Source organism: Miscanthus floridulus, chromosome 10, assembly GCF_019320115.1.
Source record: "Miscanthus floridulus cultivar M001 chromosome 10, ASM1932011v1, whole genome shotgun sequence".
In the NCBI taxonomy this organism is placed as follows: domain Eukaryota; kingdom Viridiplantae; phylum Streptophyta; class Magnoliopsida; order Poales; family Poaceae; genus Miscanthus; species Miscanthus floridulus.
In genome coordinates, this window is record NC_089589.1 from 102,726,307 (window position 1) to 102,733,143 (window position 6,837).

Genomic DNA, 6,837 nt, shown 5'->3' on the forward strand with positions numbered 1-6,837 from the left:
TTAATAAATTTTACCTCTTAATTTTTGCATGGCCAATAATATATAAATTCTGAAAGTAAGAAAAGAATTTAGACTAACTATATACCATAAAGAAAAATGTGAACCCGTTTGTCACTGCACATTGATCATTCGTCACTCTGCCAAACTTACAACCCGCAACATGTGTGCCCTTGTCGATATAGTGGTCGTGAGCACCGCTAGCGTCTTCGAGCACTTGCCACTATCATTCATGTTACCTTTCACATCCCTGCTTTTTCATCGAAATGAGTGGTGCATCCAAGATTTGGTGAATCTTCCCTGCCCTGCATCAACCTTAATTATAGCCTCACTTGGATCTAGAGAACGTGGGCTCGATGCCACACATACTCTGTTGATGAATTATCGGTATCAAGTTTCTGGAGCTTTTCTGGTTTATATCTCAACACATATATATTTATGATGCAGTACTTTTGTATATTTCTTCCCTTTACAATTTATGTAAACAATAATAGAGAACACTCGTTTTTTAATCACACAGTAAAAATGTTGACGCTTATGTTCGTGCGGGCAAATCATCTGGAAGAATGAGCCGACAATTCTTGAGATTGACGAAATCACCAAACCCCGTGAAGAAGGATGCGGAGTATATTTTTTCTCGATCAGAAAATACAGCCCGTTTTTCTTTAAGAAGAGTGAATTACACAATGCAGCTATGAGAGAACCCTCATAGTACAGATTACAAACCAACAAGCTTGTGATATGATGAGTGACCTGGAATAAACATAGGAAAAAGAAAAAAGAAAAAAGAAGAAAGAAGAGCGACTACCCTCAACACACCCAGGACCTACAACTGAGCCTGCAATAAAAATAACAAGCCAGGGTTGCCTACAAGATAGACAAAGCTGTAGTGGGAAAGCATCCACCCTGATAAGACATAGGAGCATCCAACAGCAATAGTGGCAAAGCATCTGCTAACGAAGACCAAGCGACCACGGGGGCCAAGCATTCGCCAAGAAGAGGGTCCACATGCTCTCTGCAGCAAAGCATCTACCAGAGAGGGGACCAAAGAGCCAACAACGGCAAAGTATCTGCCGGCGAAGAAGCGAAGACAACCCCTATGACAAGTATCCGAAGAGTGGAGCAGCCATGACACTCTCGACAGCAAAGCATCTTCCCGAGAGGAGACCAATGACAACGACGACAAAGCATCCGTTAGATAAACCAAAGGGCGATGGCATGGTCAAGAGCTACAGGACAAACCCAAGCGAATAGAATGAAGGCACACACATGCACAATGAGGAACTCCACCAAGAGCCAATGGCAGGAACCATGAATGACGGCGACCGCACGGGGGATAAGTGACGGGCCGTAGGAGATTCTTCAGCGACGCCTTCAGGAAGAAGGTGACGCCCAAGGGTATGACCCTAGACGCCATCGTTGCTGGCCTTAGAGGCTTCTAAGGTGGGGCTTTCGCCTAGAATCAGGTGATGTTGGCACAGAAGCACGAGCTTCAGTAGCAACGCCTCCAAGGTGGTATGTGGCACCCGAGGCGTCACCATCGCCCGCACGACTAAAACTAGGTTGAACTTCCACCTAGAACCCGTGCAACTACCACTATTTCACCATGAGCACCGCACCACCGGCCCCTAGTGCATCGACTAGCCACGTCGTGCGGGCTATAGGCCGGTCTATAGCTAGGCCCGCTCAGTTGTAGCCAGCTGTAGGCGAGGGCCTAGAATAGCTAGCCAACAGTCGGCCAGTCAGCCGCTGGCCAGGGCTAGGTAGTCACCGACCAGTAGGCAGCAGTCGGACAACCATAGGTGCTCCCCTAGCAGCCAGATCTGGCCGCCGTTGGCGCTGGCCCAACCATGCCATGTGCCAACAGCCGCCAGCTAGCCCTGCCTGGCCACGCTCTAGCTGGCCACCAGATCTAGCCACCATAGGGGGTGGCCCCACCCTGCCCGTACGACCTAGCCATGGCTAGCCGCCGAAGAGGGTGGATCCGACCACTAGAGTAACGCTAGCCACAATGGGTACCAGGGCCGCCGGATCCACCGTCCCCGAAGCCGGATGCGATAGGCACACTGTGGTGGCACCATCGGCGCGAGCACCTGCATCACACCAGATCAAGGTAGCACCAGCCAACCAGAGGCTAGATTGTTGGCACTTCTTAGCGTCACTACCAGGTTTGTCCCCGGCAACAGCACCAGAAGTGCTTGTTGGTATTTCTTAGCATCGTCACTAACGATTAGCAATGCCACTAAGTAATACGCTTGATAGTTCCTTAACAATTTTAGATATTTATCCGCAAGCGCACGGAGCTACCATTGTAGTATTTCACCCAGAAGTATTCAGGGTACCATTATTTATATTTTCCCATAGGAAGGCATTTGATTAAGAGTCTATTATGGATATGAACATGAATAATAATGCATGTAAGTACACCAATGTTTATAGTAGGGGTAAAAATGGTGATTTCAAGATAGTGGACACACACTTGGCATTCCTGACAGGATAAAATATAAAAAGAAAGAATAATCCTAAATTGAGCAGGCGTTGGTCTACTATAGTCATACAAATATTAGTTAATCATCATACAAATTACATAATTAGTTTTAGGGCTAAGTGTGAAGTAGGTTAGGAGGCCACCAAGTACTGGTCTGCCAGAAATCTCATGTGATAATTTAGACTCCTACATCCGAAATGAACATGGAGGATTACAAGGGACGGACAGGGCTGTCACCACCTGTCGCCTACCACCTCAACTGTGGAGAGGGACAATGCATTCAACTGTCTCTCCATACCCACGCACCACGCTTGCGTATACAGAAACTACCCAAATCCCCCCGGGTCCCTGACCCTACGGATTGACAGGTAAAGGACTTGGGCACTCCCGAAAGCACGATGAACCAACATCTCAACCTAGCTCTAATCCCGATTACATAAGTTATATGAGTGGTTAAGCATAAAGTTAAGTATACTACTTTCATGACATACAAACTATAGACTAGTTCATATATCAAGATCATAACACAATAACTATACTCTAGTTCATAAGTATGATTATAATTACAATATGAGAGCATAACTTTTGAAGAACTCATATTTCTATTCATACCCAAAGGTCTCTTCTTCCAAGGAGCCAAGCTCTCCAAGATAGCTTTGCCTTGCTCTAAAGCTACTACTAAAAAGGAAAAGCTACAAGAGTGAGTGAGGTGTGAGAGGTGTATCCCAAAGTGGTGTGTGTTGTAGAGGGGGGTGCCCCTCTATTTATAAAAGGAGCAATGGTGGTGATGTGGCTATTCTTGGTGTGAAGTCCCGGCCTCCACTGCCTCAGCATGCTTCCATGCCACCGCCTGTCGAAGGGGTGGCCGAGAGGAGCCGGTGGAGGGTTGGCCACCCCTAGCGGTCGGCCACCCCCTGACCAAGCCCCCTCGCCACCGCCTTCGCGTGGTGAGCTATGGGCTGGTCCTAGGCTGCTCCTCGGTGGGTACTTTGCCCGGATGAGTTGAGTTGTTGGGCGTCTTCATTATTCCTTTGCGTAAATCTACATCGGAAAAGCGCCTTTTTGTGAAATTTTCCATGAATTTGTGTTTATGCCCTGCAAAACAATATTCTCCAAATACATGTGGAACTAGGTCAATAATAAAATACATGTGTTTAAAATTGCCAATTTCTCCTCTTTTTATAACTTAGTTGGCGGTCGGATTTGATCGTTAAAGACTGCCAAAAAGATCCCCCAAGCTTAACCTTTGCTCGTCCTGAGCAAATAGCTAAGTTATTGGTTGTTGATCAGGAGTTGCTACTATGCTGAATATAATTCACAAGTGCCATGACTATAATAAAGTATTCTTCCTCAATTTAAATATGTTTGGCATTATATCCACCCTTTTAACTTAATCCCTGTGGGGCTTATTGCTTTTCCAAGTTTTAGGTGGTTGCAAGATAGAACGGTTTTAACAGAATTACCAATCATTTATTCTTTGATCAACCTTCTATTCGGAGGTTTTATTAGTTTTGTAAAATAAAATATAAGTTCCTCAAATGATTCACTCGATCGCTCAATGTGTATGATCCTCACCAAGGCATTGTTTTGCCTTCTTTTCACCCTATCTCTAAAAGGCTTTGAGTGGAGTTTTTGCTAGGTATGAATAAGAGGCATACTTGCATCACATATATTGCTAAATAAAAAACCGGATCCAAGGAGATACAAGCCATACATATTGATCAAGATGTGCAAGTGTGTGAAATATTTTCCTAATCCTAATATTTTTGGCACTCCTTTTGATCATGACTTTCTCCCTTTTTAATAATTGCCTTGGAAATATGGACTATCTTCTTTTCAACACTTGGAACATTCATGTGTTCCATTTTCTTTCTTTTCTTTTCCTGTTTTGAGAGCTTCATGTGTCTCTCTTTTTTTAGCATAGCCCCATACTTCTTTTTGGCATATGAAAAACTTTGGAGAGAAAGACTCATGACAAATCAAAAGTGCATGACTAGAATCTCTACAAGGGTCACAACAATTTGACAAAACTCAATGTGAGTATAAGTAGCATTTGACTAAGGTTTTAGAATTTGAACATGTCATATGGCCATGGTAAGAATTCATAATCATCGAGGAACTTTTGATTTTAGCATTTTTAAAATAGAAAACTCTGGATGTCAAGTATCTCTTACAATAAAGTCATAACATATTCTATCTACCATACCATAACTTGCAACAACTTAGAAAAGGATCACGCTTTTGCAACCCACAAGTTTCAAGTTTTAGGATGAGATATTTTTAGCCAACAAACTTAAATCTTGGGGAATGCTAAGTTACAGCCTAAGTACAGATGAATTATAGACAGAGTAAATATTCATCATTTCAACATAGGAGAAACTAACCATTCTGAAATCACATATGAGACTGGAATAAATATTTTTGTTGTTTTTTTATCATATTTCATTTTTTTGGATTTTATATTTTTCAATTTTTTTAAATGCTGATAATTAAATAAATGTAGAAAATAAATAATGCAAAAATTAAAATGTGGAGAATAAAAGATACTACTTACCTCTGCGGGATCCTCCCCCAAGTTAGATCGTCGCTACGTGAAAACTCTGAGGTACGTTATTTATTTAGTGTATCAACTAATGTTCATACTCAGTAATTTTGGTACAATGATCAAACTTGCCACTATGTTTCGTTTGATCAAGGTAGACTGATTAACCTAAGCCTCATGCTTAATTTAAAAAGTCTATGAAGGCATGATCGCTAGTAATCACACCCCAAACCAAAACATACTTTTGTAGAACATTGGGAGACAACTAAGATTTATTCAATGGAGATGAAAGGTAAAATTTTAGGTGGATATTTGTTTTGTATATGGTTTGCCAAAATTTATGTTGTTTATTCAACCGGTGTCTATACATGGCAGTTTCGGTTCAATGATTAAATTAAATATCTAATCAAGGTAGGCTAAATAACCTAAGCACCATGTTTAATTTAAAAAGCCTATGAAAGTACGATTGCACGGAAATCAATCATGCCCAAACTTGAACTTACTCCGTGTAAACATGGTAGAATAATTATGCTTTATTTGGCAGCGGTTATAATAAGTGAACTTAGAAATTTTAAGCTTTTATTGATTTTAGCCTAATTAATGTATAGACTAATAATTCTATGTTTTAATATCTTTTATCATTAATGTAAGGGATAACTACCGATTTACTTCGGCAAGGACTTAGCTTTTAAAGTCCAATGAGTAGGACTCTTCTCCATTCACTTACTTGTTGATGGAGCGCCCGATCCCAGACAAGTCGATGTAGAAGGTTGCTTCTTTGGTATCCACGCCATCTTGTTCATCCTTGGTGGTGTGGTGTTGGACTTTGGAGCTTCTCCTTTTGGTTTCCACACTGGTTTGCTCTTTTCAAGTGGTGCGGACACTACTAGAAATATCCGCTTCTATGACAAAAATTTTAATGACAGATCCGAAACCATCATAAAAAATTCATTTCTATGACAAAAATTTCGGTTCCATCATAGATCATCGGTGATGATCCTTGAACTCCCCTTATCTGTGATGAAATTGGGTATCGTCACAAAAAACGTCACAGAACAGCACAGGGTTCATCATAGATCACTCGTGCGACTGTTCCTGCTCATCTGTGATGATCTTATTCAGAACCATGACGAATAGGGCTTCGTCATTGAACTAATTACTGATCTATGATGAATAATTTTCGATCTGTAACGACGGCGCTTCGTCATAGATCTCCATACAATACTTTCTCCATCCAACGTGTACCGGTGGGACCTGTAGTTACTCATCCGTAATGCTTGCAATTCATCATAAAAGTCTCTCCTCGATCCTTTCTCTATGCGACATGTACCTCTAGGACCCTTCTCCATCCGACCTGTGGGATCCGACGGCTTACGTGTCATGTGTGGACCCTTTCTCCATCCGACTTGTGGGCCTCGATGGCTTGCGTGTCACTTGTTGCCACTGGGTTTAATAAATTCAAACTAAAAAAACAAGAGACCTAGGGGTCAAACCCGGGACATAGAGCAAGGAACAGACCGCCTTCACCATTGCACTAGACGCCTGGTTGTGTTGACGTGTCTTTGGAGTAGTATATGTTCTCTGTGTGGATAGGTTGACTTATATATTGGATATATCCCCTGCAAGTGGAAACAAATCTGTGTCCATTGGACTTGCAGCGGTGGTGGCGGCAACGGAGGATCCCCAGTATGTTGTGGTGGATCAGGCGTCCTTTTGGAGGCTAGGCAGTAGGTCTTCCCGGTGGAGCACGGTGGCATTGGCTTCCATGTCCATCATGTGCTGTGGTAGAGGCGATAGATCTGATCCGCAG